Source organism: Macrosteles quadrilineatus, unplaced genomic scaffold, assembly GCF_028750875.1.
Source record: "Macrosteles quadrilineatus isolate MER2022 unplaced genomic scaffold, UCM_ALF_1.0 Scaffold_4__1_contigs__length_99947679, whole genome shotgun sequence".
Classification (NCBI taxonomy): Eukaryota; Metazoa; Arthropoda; class Insecta; order Hemiptera; family Cicadellidae; genus Macrosteles; species Macrosteles quadrilineatus.
The window spans coordinates 91883226-91901331 of record NW_026542597.1 but is presented as its reverse complement, the minus strand read 5'-3'; the positions used below and the strand labels follow the sequence as shown (position 1 = coordinate 91901331).

General features: G+C 34.1%; 1 protein-coding gene across 9 annotated transcripts in view; it reads right to left on the bottom strand.

The window, feature by feature from the left end:
• LOC128993652 (zinc finger protein 708-like) overlaps positions 1 to 17399 on the bottom strand; it is a 34897-nt gene extending 17498 nt beyond the window's left edge. For 3 of the 9 annotated variants that reach the window (XR_008490790.1, XR_008490789.1, XM_054417709.1), the window contains exons 1-3: positions 17129 to 17399; positions 12687 to 14200; positions 9379 to 9513 (exon numbers count right to left, since the gene is read on the bottom strand). The gene's annotated coding sequence lies outside the window, so the exon portion shown is untranslated. Of the gene's footprint in view, positions 1 to 9378; positions 9514 to 12686; positions 14201 to 14703; positions 15034 to 17128 lie in introns of all 9 variants that reach the window. The other 6 variants (XM_054417707.1, XM_054417706.1, XM_054417708.1 and 3 more) reach the window with 5 other exon arrangements.
• Between the last annotated feature and the right edge of the window lie 707 nt (positions 17400 to 18106).

Genomic DNA, 18106 nt, shown 5'->3' with positions numbered 1-18106 from the left:
ATTCAAGTTTATCACGCCTTACACCTTCAAACCAAATTTCATAAATTTTTCTCCGTTACTAACAACCGTACAAAAACATTTTGATACACTAAATTATTTGTTTTTTTAAGCTTTTTAAAGAGGTCTACTACTAATGTATGATGTACACAAGGTTATCAATCACACCAAGCTTACAAACCTCAATCTAGCCTCACTTCCTATGCAATACAACTAACCTAACCTGGATCTTGCAATACTACCACAAAAGTGGAAACCGGTGCCTTGACGCATTATGCCTTTAACCATAAAAATCCCAAATCTGCAATAACTTTCAATTGGCAAGAACAATTTTGCAAACAAAAATCTACACTGAGCCCTCCACACAAACCACCAGACAGTGCAATGACTTCAATCATTTTAACACAACATTGCAGTCAAGTACAAGAGGTATTACAGTATGTGCATGCTCCCATAGCTGGAATCTAACGCTCTCATACTAAAATAGCAGTGTACGCACCGTTCCAAGCATCGCCAATGCCAAACGTCTTTTACCTTCTGGACTACCCTCCCCCTCCCAAACAATAATTTAATTTGTCTAATTTTTGTGGAGAATACTAGTGGTCTTGTCAAGTCTGCCATTAAACCATTGTGCAATACAATAAAACGTAACTAATGTATTATTTAGACTAGTTCCTGCATTGTTGAGCTAAGCATACATTTTCTATGGAATCCTTATATACAGGATGTCCAGAAATTATTGACGCAAACTTTAACAAGTTATTATTTGGATCAAAACAATCAAAATTTGTCCTCTAATGTTGATTGTTACAGGACAAATTTTATAAATGCTTATAAATGGAGATACATATATAAATATATACTTTTTTAATTAGATATTTCCTATTTCACTTAGTTTTCTGTTTATCTGTCTGTATGTGTTGTCTTGATTAGATTTGGGTGTCCGGAGACGTAAACGGGATCGTGTTAAATAATAAATACCCCTGCCATTGCAAACCTACAGACTAAGCTAATTTGCCTGATTGGATTTACACTAGAATATCTCCTTAAAATTATCAGATTTATTTCCTATTTAAATAGCATTATTTTAACAAGTACCAGTACTGTACTTAGGTTTGCTGCAACAGGAAGGGTAAGTTTTTTTTTAATGGTAATAGTTAAGTATAAAATAAACGCATTTTCCAAATTTGTTCAAAATATGTTTATAAACAAGCTAACTACATACAACAGTTTATTTTCTCCATAAGAATAACATGGTTATTTTAAATTTACAATTATTTGTAGTTTTCTCCGTAACTATTAGGCGCATAACAAAGCTTCGGTATACTAAATTATTTGTTTTTTTGAGCTCTATAAATTATTAAGTAATATGTTAGTTTCCGATTCCATATAATCAAATTTAAATAACAAGTCTTGCCAATTATATGAAGCTAAATTATTACATAAATTGGCTACTCTGAACTTGTCCTGTGGAAAATTTGTCTTCTAGGGACATCAAAATGAAAAAGTATATCGGTCCAAGCTCCAGGTCTTACCGTACCACCTATAGTTAAAGCTCCACATCCCTATAGGAAAATTCGCTAAAAGGGGTTCACTGTTATTTTAATGCAACAACACTTATTGCCCTACTTAGGACGAAACTGGGTGTACAAAAGTAAATACATATCCAATATGATGAGTTTCAAAAAGCATCACGAGCAAAGTATCACCGTATGGGGCAAATATGAGTTTTAGTAATTATGTAAAACCTATACTCCTTGGGTTTATTGGGTGTGTTCAAAAGAGCTTTAAAAACAAAGTAGTATATTACTGTGTCTTCCCCCGATGAAGGTTTATGGTGGTAGTATAGGTAAAAGTAATATCCCATGAAATGTATAGTGACTACTGTTGATAAAACCCCACTTTTGTCACGATTGTATGTAAGAGATTGGACACATAATTGGGTTACACAAAGCATCCTGGCTGGACCATGAGAACGTGCTTTCACAGGGGATTTAACCTCAAAATCCCGTGGGTTTAGTGGATGTGTTAAAAAAATTTTAAAAACAAACAACTTATTATATCATGTCTTTAATTCCTCTATGCTATAGGGAAAATTATCATCCCGGGATGAATTCAAAAGCGACTAAACTGTTCATGAAACTCCACTTTTGATATGACTGGATGTTAAGAGAGTGAAGACTTATCTAGCATGAAAAGTGAAAGCATCCTAGCCAGATGATGAGAACAGGCTTTCATAGAGGGTTATGGGGTAAATATGAGTTTTGTTGTATTTTTTTCTCTGAAAACTTCCAAATCCCACATACCAACTGAAGGTTTAAAAAAAAAAGTTAATAAACAAATACTATTTGTTAGAAATATTATTGTTGTGTTTATTTTTGATTTATCATACTCACTCTATATTATTGTTTGATAATGGGTTACCTTAGAAAAAATTTCCAATACAGATTCCGATGTAGTTCTAATTTTGCTAAGGATAAAGCTCCGTAATTGTACTTTGGTTGAATACAATAAACACTCCCTCATCAGGTTGAATTTTACTAACTGTCTTGATTAGATCATGTGAACTGGCTTTCATGTGATTTTATAGGGTGAATATGGATTTCTTTATAATTAAACTTGAAAACATCCAAAAAATGTCAGATGTTTTCTGATCCCAATAATATTTATTAATGACATAAAGAGTGTTATCAAAATCCTTTTTCTTTAGTTTGCTGATGATATAAAACTTGTGGGATTTTCATCCCTTCATGCAGTTGGTCGTTAATGAGTATCTCGTTAATGATGTTGTCTAAAGTCCAAAAATAATATGATGTCAATCCCACGAAGAAGAAGTTGATTAATTTTAGCATAAACAAATTTCTCTGGATATCGAATATTTCCTCGATGGCAGCCTGTTCTGGAAGTCTAACCAAAAGAGGGCCATGGTGTTTTGTTGACTTGTCATTTATTCACCACATCTGTACAAGGCCTCTTTGCTCGAAATGATCTCCTGCTCTGCAAGACAGTGTTTGAGCATCCATGCCTGCTCGATCCAGTGTAGGCTACGTCCTTTGTGTGCCTACCTGCCTTATTGACTACCGTTGTTTTGTCCACACAAAGGGAAGAATGAGCGTGCGTCTAGTAAAAATTGTATTGCTTTAAGAGGTTAAGTAATTATGTTACAATTTTAGATTTCTTTTGAATGTTAAATTGTTATTAAAATCCCCACCCATCACTATAGCTAGTCCAATTAGATATGAAATGTAAAGGCTCTTATGATCGTTAAAAACTCATTGGAATTTCCATTAGGGGAGTGGTACAAAGATATAATTAATTTTACCTAACCCGCCATATTAAACTTCCCTATCCCAAGCGTGATGTATACAACTTCTTTACTTCTCGAGTGATGTAAAGTTGAAAAAAACTCACTCGGTGAGGTAATGAAAACCATTTAAATAACATTGAGTGCTTAACTTAAAAATATACCTCTATGGAGCCAACTACGTTCAACGCTAGAAATCAGCTGTGCGCTTGAATTTTATTGTTATGTTTTGAAGGATTTTCCTAACCATAGCCTTTGTTTGTAAATGGACGCTACTGTTAGAAGATGAGTAAAATGGATAATGAAAAATATTGTTCGTAACTTCCTGTATATTGTTGGGTCAGGTAAAATCTTGTACGTTACACGTTACGCAAGAGCGTGTTTACATCACTTAGGTAAATTATGCAACTCGCTTTTGCTTAACATTCACCTGTGTGATGTAAAAACGCTCTTACTACACTTGTAAGGTAAGTAGCTATTAATCCATCGATCAAAACAGCTGATTGCTTCCAGGGGCGGATTCAGGAATTTAGTTTGGGGGGGGCACCACCTAGCCCATTCCCGTGAAACACCGGGGGGTCAGGGGGAATACCCCCCTGTGGAAAGGGGGGTCCGGGAGAAAATTTGACTTTCTGGTGTTCAAAAACGCAATTTTCAGCCATCTCAGACTGTCTGGTCTGAGTCAGACAAACACGAAGGCTACGCCACCCACACTCACTGACTGTGACTGGCTGACTGAAGAGGAGAAGGAGAAGAAGCTTAGCATAGCACTATAGCTTTAGGAGCGACGGCCGGCGAAAACTAACATAATTTTCACAATTACTATTTAATAGTTTACTCAATTTTGATTAGGCTACCAAGCATTTTGTGTACTTTTATTCAAAGTAAAGTTTAGTATTAAATGGGCAAATAAAATATAAGTTATACCGTAGTTAAACAAAACAACTGCATTATTTTGTTTGGTTTTCAACTAGTTTAAATTTTTTTATACACAGCTCTTGGGGGGGGGGGCACGTGCCCCCTGTGCCCCCCCCCTAAATCCGCCACTGGATGCTTCTAATGTCAATTCCTTCAAAAACCTAACAACATCCTAAATTCTGGACTGACACTTGTGTACAAATATGGTGGTCCCTCCTGTGATAAGTGCAGATCTGCAAAAGGCAATAGCACAGTAAAAAAATTCTGGAAAGCTTTGATCTTTTAAAATTTTTTATCATCAACCAAAAGACCAAAGCTACCTCGGTAAACCAATATTTATTCACAAACATATTGCCTCTTCATACTGAGTTAATTACAACAAGTTACACAAGTTAATTGATTGGTTGGGTTATATTTGCCACCTTTAGCAGAGTTAAACCTCTGGAGTCATTCAAATTATTAATTTAAAATAACATCTACAAAAACAAACAAAGACAAACAGCAAACTGTTTTTTACACAAAAGATATGTTGGACTGGGATATATCTATCCTGACACAGATAATTTGATTTAGAGTTTATTTAAATATTACAATAATTTGTTTTACATTTGAGCTTTTTTGGGACTTAAGTCTCTACAAGCCACTAGTTTAACAATTAAACTTAACTTAAAACTGAACACTTAAAATAAAAAAAATAAAAAAATTCTAAATTGAAGTTCAATAAAAACTTTCAATTGAGTAAAAAGCCTTGTCAATAAGTAAATTATCTATTGTCTCTTTAAATTTGGTTTTGTTTAATGACTTATAGCATGCAGGAAGCAAATTGTACAATCTCAGCCCAGCATACAATGGAGATTTTTAATATAGGTTCAAACGGTGTCTGGGGGGTAATGGAGAACTTCTGCTTTGTTTTTATTTCAAAACATCTGCTTTGTTTTTATTTCAAAACATCTGCTTTGTTTTTATTTCAAAACATCTGCTTTGTTTTTATTTCAAAACATCTGCTTTGTTTTTATTTCAAAACATATGTTATAGTAGTTTACGCAACGATTGCGCGCGACGAGTGTTAACGACACGAGTAGAAAATTTAAGGTATGAGCCTTGGCGAGTGTCTTAAAAACTTCTACGAGTGTCGTTAACACTATTTACACGAGTTGCGTACACTACTTTACCTACGACGGTGTTTTAATTACTAAAAATCACTACTCATAACTTCTAAGAGAGGTTATGTTTTTGTTTATAACCTCTCATTGCCACTGAGAGTGATGCAATGAAACATTGTATCAAACACTAATTGCACCAATCAACAATTAAATTGGCCTGAACAGCTGATTAGTTGAATTTCAATTCATTACAATTTTGCTTCTCCTCTCTCAATCCTTGAACCTCATTGGTCCGTTACCCGAGTTGTTATGAGTAAAACTATGCTGTTATGAAAGTAAACAATGCTGTTATGAGATACAATTCTAAGAACTGTACTGAAACGGCTACTTTAAAAAACGGTCGTAGGTAAAAGATTTATTCCACACTTTTTTGTAAATTTACTAACATTTATATTTGAGATTTATCATAGTGTTTATTCAGTATGAAGTGAAATAACCTCAACAGCCACTCTTAGAAAACAAGTTTCATTAAGTACAATGACAAGTTCCAATACAATGGGCAGAAAAACAAAATTGATTGGAGGAAATTTTTTTATCATCATCAACCAAAAGACCAAAGCCACCTCGGTAAACCAATATTTATTCACAAACATATTGCCTCTTTATACTGAGTTAATTACAACAAGTTACACAAGTTAACTGATTGGTTGGGTTATATTTGCCACCTTTAGCAGAGTTAAACCTCTGGAGTCATTCAAATTATTTATTAAAAATAACATCAACAAAAGCAAACAAAGACAATGTAGCTTTAAACAGCAAACTGGTTTTTACACAAAAGATATGTTGGACTGGGATATATCTATCCTGACACATAGATAATTTGATTTTGAGTTTATTTAAATATTACAATAATTTGTTTTACATTTGAGCTTTTTAGGGACTTAAGTCTCTACAAGCCACTAGTTTAACAATTAAACTTAACACTAAACACTTAAAATGAAAAAAAATTTCTAAATTAAAGTTCTGTAAAAATCTTCAGTTGAGTAAAAAGCCTTGTCAATAAGTAAATTATCTATTGTCTCTTTAAATTTGGTTTTGTTTAATGACTTATAGCATGCAGGAAGCAAATTGTACAATCTCAGCCCAGCATACAATGAAGATTTTTAATATAGGTTCAAACGGTGTCTGGGGGGTCTTAATATATTTTCATTTCGGGTTTAATACCTGTGGTTAAAATGTATTGTTTCTGGTAGCTCATTTTTAACTGAATGTATGTAATTTATTAATTCTAGAATATACAACCCCATTAATGTCTATATGTATATCGACCTAATTTTGGTATGTAAATAATTCAAATGTGAATCCCATTCAACTGTCATCTACATAAACCCCTAAGAATTTATGAGCTTCAAATAAATTAAAAGAATAGTTTTCCACATTTATTTATCTAGTAGTAGTAGTAGTATCTATTTTTGTCCTAAATGCAATCTGTGAAAGTATAAGTTTATGCCATGTAATGTTCCGTTTAATCATAAGATATAAGTGGATTACATGTTGACACATCCTTTTCTTGCTGTTCAATTATGTGTATGACGGCATGCTGACATTTTTATTCGTAATGAAAATGTCAACTGGTGTAGAAGGTCTCTAGAAAACTGTACGATAAGCTGCAGGGTGTCAGTAGAAACCAAAATCGATTCATACCATACCATGACCATCCCAGAAGTAGGCCTAATGTATGATTCATAAGCTTGAAATAGGGGCGCATTCCAAAAGTAGACCAAAAAAGCGGGCTGGGCAGGCTTTGCGTGGTGGAGAGAAGATACGTCAACTTAAAGTGTATTCCAAGGAGTACTACTAAGCAGACGACCACTTGGAAGACCAAGTAACGAAATACATCTTCAGACCGGTATCATCATTAGAAAAGGCAGGGGATAGAAGAGAACGGAAGACCAGGATCCTTTTAGAGGTTTCAGTGGCTACTGAGGTAAAATAAGGTACGGTAAGTGATAGTATGTATGGAAGTTAGTATGTAGCTGTACTCAAATTGTAAACTAGCTGTACTCATTCATATTCAGTTTTAATTGACTACTTGATTCCCGTACGTAGGACGGGCCAACAGCTCGTATAATGTTAATCTTAGAATTGATAAAAAACTATCTAAAGTCATTTTTTTTTAATTCAAACCTTGTATATTTAGGAAAAAAATATCTAACCTATCTTGACAAATATGATGATTTTAAACAGTATTTCTGAGTGGTTTTTTGCACATTTCTCAGAGGTGACATCAACATCATTGTTACACTTTTCTACTACTAATGACTTCTACTAATAATTTCTACTACTAATGACTACTATGATACTACAAATGAATTAATGTGTGAAATATCTTAATATTGCAGCTATTTGTGATGGATCTTCCAGATGTGGTGCACTCATGAGGTCCCTCCAGTGTGAATTAATGTATGTCTCTTCATAACACTGATGGTTTGGAAAGATTTTCCACATATAGCGCACTTATGAGGTCGCTCTCCTGTGTGAACCAATGTATGTTGTTTCATATGGCTGTTGATTTTGAAGCATTTTCCACAAACAGTGCACTTATGAGGTCGCTCTCCCGTGTGAACCAATGTATGTCTCTTCATATCGCTGCTGGTTTTGAAGGATTTTCCACAAGTAATGCACTTATAAGGTCCCTCTCTCGTGTGAACCAATGTATGTCTCTTCATATCGCTGCTAGTTTTGTAGGATTTTCCACATGTAGGGCACTTATGAGGTCGCTCTCCCGTGTGAATCAGTGTATGATCCTTCATTTCTTTCTTAGTTTTGAAGGATTTTCCACATGTAATGCACTTATGAGGTCGCTCTCCCGTGTGAACCAATGTATGTTGCTTCATAGTTCTTTTGCTTTTAAAGGATTTTCCACATGTAGGGCACTTATGAGGTCGCTCTACCGAGTGAACCAATGTATGCTCCTTCATACCTTTCTTGGATTTGAAGGATTTCCCACATGTAGTGCACATATGAGGTCGCTCTCTAGTGTGAAGCAATGTATGAACCTTCATTTCGTGCTTTTTTCTAAAGGATTTTCCACAAGTAATGCATTTATAAAGTCGCTCTTCCGTGTGGACCAATGTATGAACCTTCATTCTTTGCTTGGTTATAAAAGATTTCCCACATGTAATGCACTTATAAAGTCGCTCTCCTGTGTGAAGCAATGTATGTTGCTTCATAGTTATTTTGTTTTTAAAGGATTTTCCACATGTAGTGCAGTTATGAGGTCGCTCTCTCGTGTGAACCAATGTATGTTTCTTCATAGTTCTTTTGCTTTTAAAGGATTTTCCACATGTAGTACACTTATGAGGTCGCTCTACCGTGTGAACCAATGTATGTTGCTTCATAGTTATTTTGTTTTTAAAGGATTTTCCACATGTAGTGCAGTTATGAGGTCGCTCTGTCGTGTGAACCCATGTATGTTGCTTCATAGTTATTTTGTTTTTAAAGGATTTTCCACATGCAGAGCACTTATGAGGTCGCTCTACCGAGTGAACCAATAGATGTTTCTTCATCTCGCTCCTGGTTTTGAAGGATTTTCCACAAGTAATGCACTTGTAAGGACACATCCCAGAATGAATTAACATATGAGTCTTTACGTGAGATTTTTTAATAAATGTTTTCTCACATGTCAAACATCTAAAGGGACGCTCACCTGTGTGTAAATATATATGATACTTCATAGTCCATAGAGTTGAAAACATTTTTCTACATATTGGACAGTGAAGGAGAGGCTTTTTAGTGCTATTGAACATTTTTTGTTTTATATTTCTGATTTCTAACATCAGGCGAGCTAGTAACTAATTGAAATCATTCGGTTGGCTTTGCATGTATATTTTTGTTGTATTAAATACCATACCACATAGCTTGTTCAAGGCATTTTGTCTTTTTGTCTTGACTTTATGTTCCATCGTGTTAAATAAGCCTCCTTAAGAAATCTTGTTTTATTTTATATATGTTAATTATAATTTAAATTCAAGTTTTACATAGTTAATTACTTACTGCAATGAGTACTTTTTGTGTAGTAAAAGATTAATCTGTTTTGCTGCTGTTTAAAGTATTACAACTGATTTTGTAAATAATCTTTCTTGTGACATGAATTGAAGGTTCTTTTTCTCTTCAAATCTTTTTCCTATCCTGAAAAAGACCATTTAATTTATTATTCATTATTTATTTATAAATACAGTTGTTGTAAACATTTAAATTTTTTGTTCAAATTTAGAATCATAAAAGCAATTGACATTTATGTAATCTATTGAGTATGTAATAAAAATAATAACATTTGTCAATAAAATATTCACCAGGAATCAAGATTATTAATTGATAAAGAAACTTCTTTTAATGTTTGTTCATAATATGTTAGATTTTGTGCCAAATTTGACCAGATAATTTAGGAAGTCGAGGATTTCAACAAAGATTTGGGTAAAAATGGATTACCTATATTACGTTCACAAAATTTAAATTTATAAGGTTTATGAGTTCACAAAATAGAGGCGGTTATTTCCCAGATCTCTTCTACCCAGATTTCTTCTACAATAACCGCCTAAACTTTCTGAACGCAGTAAAGTTATAGCAGGTACTAAAAATATTAAATTAATGATAACTATTAGTGTGTGATATTCACAAGCTTATCAATCACACCAAGCACACCAAGCTTACAAACCTTGGAACTTTAAAGATTACGAGAAAAGTGGCAACTTCACTCATCATTCCTTTACCATAAAAATTCCAAGTCTGGCAATAATTTTCAATTGACTTATACATTTTTGCAAACAAAAATCTACACGGAGCTTCACAAAAACCACGGGACATTGCAATGACATGCATTATTTTAACACTCAATTCTAGACAAAGTATGAGAGATATTATGTGCATGCTAGCATAGCTGGATTCAAACGCTCTGATACTAAAATACAGAATATGAGTGGTCTTGTCAAGTCTGCCAATAAACAATAGTGCAATGCAATAAAACTTATCTCATGTATTAATTCCTGCCTTTGTTGAGCTAAGCGTACATTTTCTAAGGAATAGAAACTGGGTGAATGGTGTATGATTAAGAAGAGGGATTATCACTAGATAGGTGGATTACAGTTCAAGTATAGTACTAAATGAAGTCAAACAGTGAAGCAGTTAATACCTTTTTATTTTCAATATTCGTATAAAAATTAACAAACATACAAAACATTAATTTATCAGTTTTTTCATGTGAGAAATCTAATTAATATTGTAGGTTTATCCTAATTCAAGATTTAATATGAATTCAATGCATTAATCAATCTCTAATTTTCATTAAAAATATATAATACAGTATAAATATTTGATAAATCTACACTACATAATATGCTACATTTTTTTAAACCTGTACAGTTCTTGTGTTTTACTGAAATGCTGCAAAAGCCAGTATAGGTACTAAAAGTGTGAATAGTTCAACCCCCCAAAAAATAACATTTATTTTTATAAAATTGTACATAAAATTGAACGATTAACAAAAGCTTAACATTAGTGGGTGTTCTAAAACAAGGCAATACAAAATAATAAGATAATAGCTCTGGAAAGTACCTTGACATTTTATTAAATTGTTCTGTTGTAAAACTCCATGTAAAAATATTTTTCAAACACTTTCAGTTTTAACATTTTATAACCACTATGTTTAAGAAATTTCAAATTGGGTTAAAGAAAATCTGTCCTCATTCATGACCCAACCCTTTCATTCCCATCACCCTTGACTTAAGAGTTATATTAAGCCTGAAACCCATAGATTAAAGAAATTTTTATTTATCTCCCCAATATATAGGCCCAAATGTTTACAAAAAGTCACCGCTCCACATAAAGAATATTGATAGTAGTACAGAGTTCTAATCCACCCTGAATAATATGTAGGCTACATAAAAGAGCCTAAAGAATATTTTATTAATACATAAATGTCTTATAAGAAACTAAGCGTTATACAGAATGACCAACGAATCGAACAACTTTTAAGCTGATAGTATGTGCACGATGTTGTAGGTAGTTTTTATCACGAGTAGGGAGGGGTGTCATTCAATGCTGTATATTATGCCGTTTTATTAGCCATGGAGCATTGGACAGTAAACACCATATTTTTGCCTACTACAAATGTGTGCAAAAGGTCATGCCTATCCCGGCAGCCTTTTTTTTATATATGTTTGATTTTTTTTATATCTTTGAGGTCATGATATATTTTCCAGCCAAAATACAATTCTCAAGTAGAAAACAACAATTTAAGGAAAAGAGGATCCATTCGAAAAAGAAGCTGCTTGGCAAATAAATGACTGATACAATGTTGTAGGTTTTTAAACGGCTTGGTAAGCTTTAAATACCTAAGAGTTGATGTGCTTAAAAACTTTTAGGTCACAGGTGAGACATTTGATAAACAAAAGCTTAGTTTTTTACAATACCACCACACATACTACCATTGACAGTTGATACAACTCAGGATGAGGATTCAATGGATTTGTATTAGCTTCCTGGGAAGGATTATTTAGCAGCATATCAATAAAGTTCAATTTTGACAGCAACCTCATGGCACGATTTCACAAAACTACGTCAGAGGTTAATCAATTAGCAAATAAGTACATGATGATTAAATACATTGGTCGATGTGGCAAGAGAAGGAATCAAAATTGTTTAGACCCCCATTGAAGTAAGAATGTTACTGCTTTCTGGAGAATCAGATAATTTTATCAAATAAAAAAACAGATTTAATATGATAAGATAAGATCTTTATTTCCATTAGATATTCTTTTGAATACATTGGATATGTCAGGTTACAATATATAATCTATACAATAATGAATTGAACAAAGGGCTCACCCATCTAACATGAGTACCCCCTACATATGCCTCCCCCTAATAAAATTCTGTATTTTTATGACCAAAGATGGTGATTCACTTATACAACCCAAATATGATCTGAATGATTTTCCTAAAGCAGATGGAACCAGTTATTTTAGTAATATTGACTCTTTCCTTCAGATGACAGACCAGTTATATGAACTCCTTTCCCCATATAGTGAAAGAGGCTTTAATATGAACAAAAGTCATGAACAAGAAACAATTGTAAGACTCCTGAAAAGCCTTATGGGCAACCTAAAGCCGATGAAAGGACAGAAAAAATATTGAATTCAACGAATTCATTAACCACGTTTTTTAAGGTACACAATCGTCTTACTCATAATTATGTTTATCCTCCCTTCATTTAACTGAGATTGTAATAACTTCCCTCAATCCATCGCAGTTAGCTGAATTTACGTAAAACGTCATGAGTAATCATAAATTTCGACGGGACTCACCTAGTATTAATGTATGAAACATCTTATTGCAACTATTTCTGATGTATCTTCCAGATGAAGTGCGCTCATGAGGTTTTTTCAGTATGAAATAATGTATGGCTCTTCATATACCAGCTGGTTTTGAAGGATTTTCCACATGTAGAGCACTTATGAGGTCGCTCCCCTGTGTGAACCAATGTATGTCTCTTCATACGGCTGCTGGTTTGGAAGGATTTTTCACATATAGTGCACTTATGAGGTCGCTGCTCTCCTGTGTGAACCAATGTATGTTGCCTTATAGTTCTTTTGCTTTTAAAGGATTTTCCACATGTAGTACACTTATAAGGTCGCTCTACCGTGTGAACCAATGTATGAACCTTAACTTCTTGCTCGGTTTTGAAGGATTTTTCACATGTAATGCATTTATGAGGTCGCTCTCTTTTGTGAAAAAATGTATGTTGCTTCAACCCGCTGCTGGTTTTGAAGGATTTTCCACAAGTAATGCACTTGTAAGGTCGCTCTCCTGTGTGTACCAATGTATGTCTCTTCATCTCGCTGCTGGTTTTGAAGGATTTTCCACAAGTTATGCACTTGTAAGGTCGCTCTCCTGTGTGAACCAATGTATGTCTCTTCATATCGCTGCTGGTTTTGAAGGATTTTCCACAAGTAATGCACTTATGAAGTCGCTCTCCCGTGTGAACCAATGTATGAATCTTCATATCGCTGTTTGTTTTGAAGGATTTTCCACAAGTAATGCACTTGTAAGGTCGCTCTCCTGTGTGAGCCAATGTATGTCTTTTCATAAGCCTACTGGTTTTAAAGGATTTTCCACAAGTAATGCACTTGTAAGGTCGCTCTCCTGTGTGAACCAATGTATGTTGCTTCATATTTGTCTTTCTTTTGAAGGATTTTCCACAAGTAGTGCACTTGTAAGGATACTTCTCAGAATGTGTAAACAAATGATTTTTTACCTGAAATTGTATAGTAAATGTTTTCTCACATGTCAAACATCTAAAGGGACGCTCACCTGTGTGTAAATATATATGATACTTCATATTCCATAAATTTGAAAACATTTTTCTACATATTGGACAGTTAAGGAGAGGCTTTTTAGTGATATTAATCATTTTTTGTTTTATATTTCTGATTTCTAACACCAGGCGAGCTAGTAACTAATTGGAACTATTCAGTTGGCTTTGTATGCTATTTTCGATGTATTAAATATCACACCACATGCTTACTCAAGTCATTTCGTTTTTTGTCTTGACTTTATGTTCCATCATGTTAAATAAGCCTCCTTAAGAAATGGTGGCTTATTTTCCATTTTGTTTCCAAACAATATTGAATCAGCTATATCAATGTTAATTATAATTTAAATTCAAGTTTAACATAGTTAATTACTTACTGTAATTAGTACTTTTTGCGTGGTAAAAAAATTATCTGTTTAGCTGCTGTTATATCTAAATTTGTAAATTATTTTTCTTGTGACATGAATTAATTGAAGATCCTTTTTCTCTTCAAATATTTTGCCTAACCTGAAAAAGACCATAATTTATTATTCATTATTTATCTATCCATACAGTTGTTGTAAACATTTAAATTTTCTGTTCAAATTTAGAATCATAAAAGCAATTGAAATTTATGTAATCTTATAAATATGATAACGGGTGTCAATAAAATATTCACCAGGAATCAAGATTATTAATTGATCAAGAAACCCATTTTAATGTTTGTTCATAATATGTTAGATTTTGTGCCAAATTTGACCAGATAATTTAGGAAGTCGAGGATTTCAACAAAGATTTGGGTAAAAAAGATTACCTATATTACGTTCACAAAATTTAAATTTATAAGGTTTATGAGTTCACAAAATAGAGGCGGTTATATCCCAGATCTCTTCTACCCAGATTTCTTCTACAATAACCGCCTAAACTTTCTGAACGCAGTATAGTTATAGCAGGTACTAAAAATATTAAATTAATGATAACTATTAATGTGTGATATTCACAAGCATATCAATCACACCAAGCTTACAAACCTTGGTTCTTTGAAGATTGCGAGAAAAGTGGAAACTTCATTCATCATTCTTTGCCATAAAAATTCCATGTCTAGCAATTATTTTCAATTGACATATACATTTTTGCAAACAAAAATTTTCACGGAGCTCCACAAAAACCACGGGAAATTGCAATGACATCAATCATTTTAACACTCCATTGCACACAAAGTACGAGAGATATTAGGGCCTATGTGCATGCTAGCGTAGCTGGATTCAAACGCTCTGATACTAAAATAGCGGTGTTAGCACCGTTCCAAGCAGCGCCAATGCTAAACGTCTGTTTCCAGGGTGGCTAGTGACCTGGAAAACCTGGAAATGTCAGGGAATATTAAATATCTGGAAAAGTCATGAAAAAGTCAGGGAATTTTGTCATAAGTCAGGGAATATTGTAAAATATTTAAAATAATTTTATTGTTTTTTCATAATATTGCCAAACGGCTAAATCATTTTCCAAAATAAACTCATCACACACTTTTTTTTGAAAAAAGAGTGTGATGAGTTTATTTTTAAAATAATTTTAATTATTATTGTTAGGAAAGGTCGTTCTGGTGGGAGTATGTATGCCGTGTGGGTGAAAACTAAGAAATATGTCTGTAAAAATAAATTTTGTACAAACAAATATTTGTCTGTACAAATAAAGTTTCATAAGATGATTCTTATGAAACTCAGTTTATTTTTATTAAGGCAAGTTGCAAAGTTTGAATATAAGCTAGCCTGTATCTATAGATTTTATGTATTTTTTTGAAACATAAGATATTCTTCAGATAAAGATTAGTCCTTTTGAAGAATTGGTTGGAATTAAAATTGTAATTTTGAATTTGTCGATCAGGGAAAGTTAAAAAAATCATGGATTTGTCAGGGAAAAGTCAGGGAATTTTTCAGTGTGATTTCACTAGCCACCCTGGTTTCTTTCTGAACTAACACAATTAAACATGATAAGATGGGAAAGACGGATTTTCATTTCATTTTTTATTATTAGGAGGCTGCACTTCACTGTTTACTTCAACAAGATTCGGGTAAAAAATGTTACTTACCTATGGGCCTTGGGACAAATCAGACAGGTTTAAAATCAGTTTGCCTTGGAAACTGTTGTTTTTATGTAGGCCTAATGTCGATTTTCAAGTCGAGCAGAGCTTAGCCTACTAGCTTGAGAGATCAAGCACAAAATCAGAAAATCAAGCTCAAGCCAATTTTCTCAGTACCTAATCAATACAATTTCGCCCAATTAAAAGTAGAAGCTTTTATGTCTGTCCGCGAGAGTCACGCTCACAAAACTGAAAGATTAGGCTTTTGCCATCGCCATGATCACGGATATCGACAAAAACATTTCCCGACAAGAAGATGATGTCATAGGTTTGGTTGCAATCACGGTAAACTATGATAATGTTTCTTCCATGACTAGGCCTACGGGAAGTATTCACGATTTTGCCGCGATCATGGAAGATGATGATGACGCCTCGGGAGATTTTGTGCCAAGCTAAAGTGCAAGTTTAGGCGGTAATACATGTGATAATGTTTGTTTTTAAAGATTATTGGGAGAGGGGGGCCCGGCGAACAAGCTTGCGGGGGGGCCAACGGGCTCTTATCGCCACCACTGAGCGTAACAACTAAGTTTAGTTTGTGGATGATTTTTGACAGTTCCATTTAAATAAGTAGTAGGTAATAATAAAGCATTTACTTTCAGGGACAGAAAACATACTACTAAGCCAGAATGCCAACCGCATGGTAAAAAGCATTAAGTGTTTTGAGAGAGCTTTGCCTGTCAATCGTAGGCAGCGCCACCAGCGTTGCCATGCACTCAGCATAGCAACGCTGGTGGCGCTGCCTACGATTGACAGGCTAAGCTCTCTCAAAACACTTAATGCTTTTTATCATGCGGTTGGCCTTCTGGGTTATAGTAATATGTTTTCTGTGTTTCAGGCCAGAAACATAATTTTATTTATGTTCAATTTAATTAGGCTATGTATAAGTTTATGACCCATACAGTTTCTGTTACCCTTTCCATTTTTGGTATGTACAATAAGTAACTTAGGGAATACAATTTTGCTAGTCCTTTAATTTTTACTTACTATTATAGTGGGGGCCAGAGGGTCGTAAGCTAAAATCTCCTCTTTTTTACACATTACCATATGGCAACCCTACACAAGTGTTGCAAAAAATACAGTATTAGCTGACAGCCATGGAAGAAAATACAAGCTGTCTGCTAGTTGCAGTGACTTGCCTATTTTGAAATGAAATATTTATTTACACGGGCAAAGTTAGGGCATTTCTTTATTTTATTTTATGCCATGCCCATATTGTAACAATATTGTTTTGATTTAAAATGGCTGACATCTAAGACAAAGGAAATTCGACAAAGGTGACCAACAGAACCATAGAAATTTATCATTAAAACTAGTTTTACCTGAAAACAATGGTGCGAAAATTTCTCTGCTGTTACAACAACAAAAACTGAATAAACTATGATCGTTTGAATTGTATTACTGCAATTCTTCTTGTCAACTTTTTTCTGTTGCAATTAAACCATTGACTATTAATAGTCAAAGAATTAAACCTACTCACTGTGTAAAAGAAAAGGGAATTGACTTGACTTGTTTACTAACATAACAAAACACAACACAAGCGAAACGAACAAAACATGAACGGTAACGATTGATTGAAGGACAAGGGCTGAGTGCGGCCAGTGCGGGGAGTGAGTGCGGCCTTGGCCTTGACATTGACAAGGGTCGTCTGTCGTCTCGTCGTCGTCTCGTCCTCGTCTTCGTCTTAAGGAGGGAGAAGAAGTAAGTTTGTACAAAGAGGACAAAGAGGTCGAGGCATTTATAAATTCAACTGAGCGTTGATTACGAACTACCTAATCAGTTTTTGTACTTATCCGAAAAGGCACGCATTCCCTATATTATCTATATCAACTCTGACGATCTTGGTTTGGACTATATTTTAACCTCAGACTTACAACACTAGATAAATTTTCCAGTTCAATTGAAGATAGCTCAACTTGTGGTAATTCCAAAACCAGGCAAACCACCATTCTAGTCTCGTCCTACAGACCCATAAGTTTGCTTTCTGTTGTATCCAAATTATTTGAAAAACGAATCCTAAGAAGATTGAACCAAATTATAGAAGACTTAAATTTGATTCCTGAGCATCAGTTTGGCTTCCGGAAATGACACTCTACAGTTGAACAAACCCACAGACTAGTAGACATCATTAAAAATTCATTCGAAACAAAAAAGTACTGTTCTGCTGCATTTCTGGATGTACAACTTATACTTTATTGAGCGGAGCGAGCGAAGCGAGCGAAGCTCTTATACGTCGACTCTTATGTATTTCGTAATACGCAAACTCCTCCTAGACGGCTGAATCAATCGTTTTCAAATTT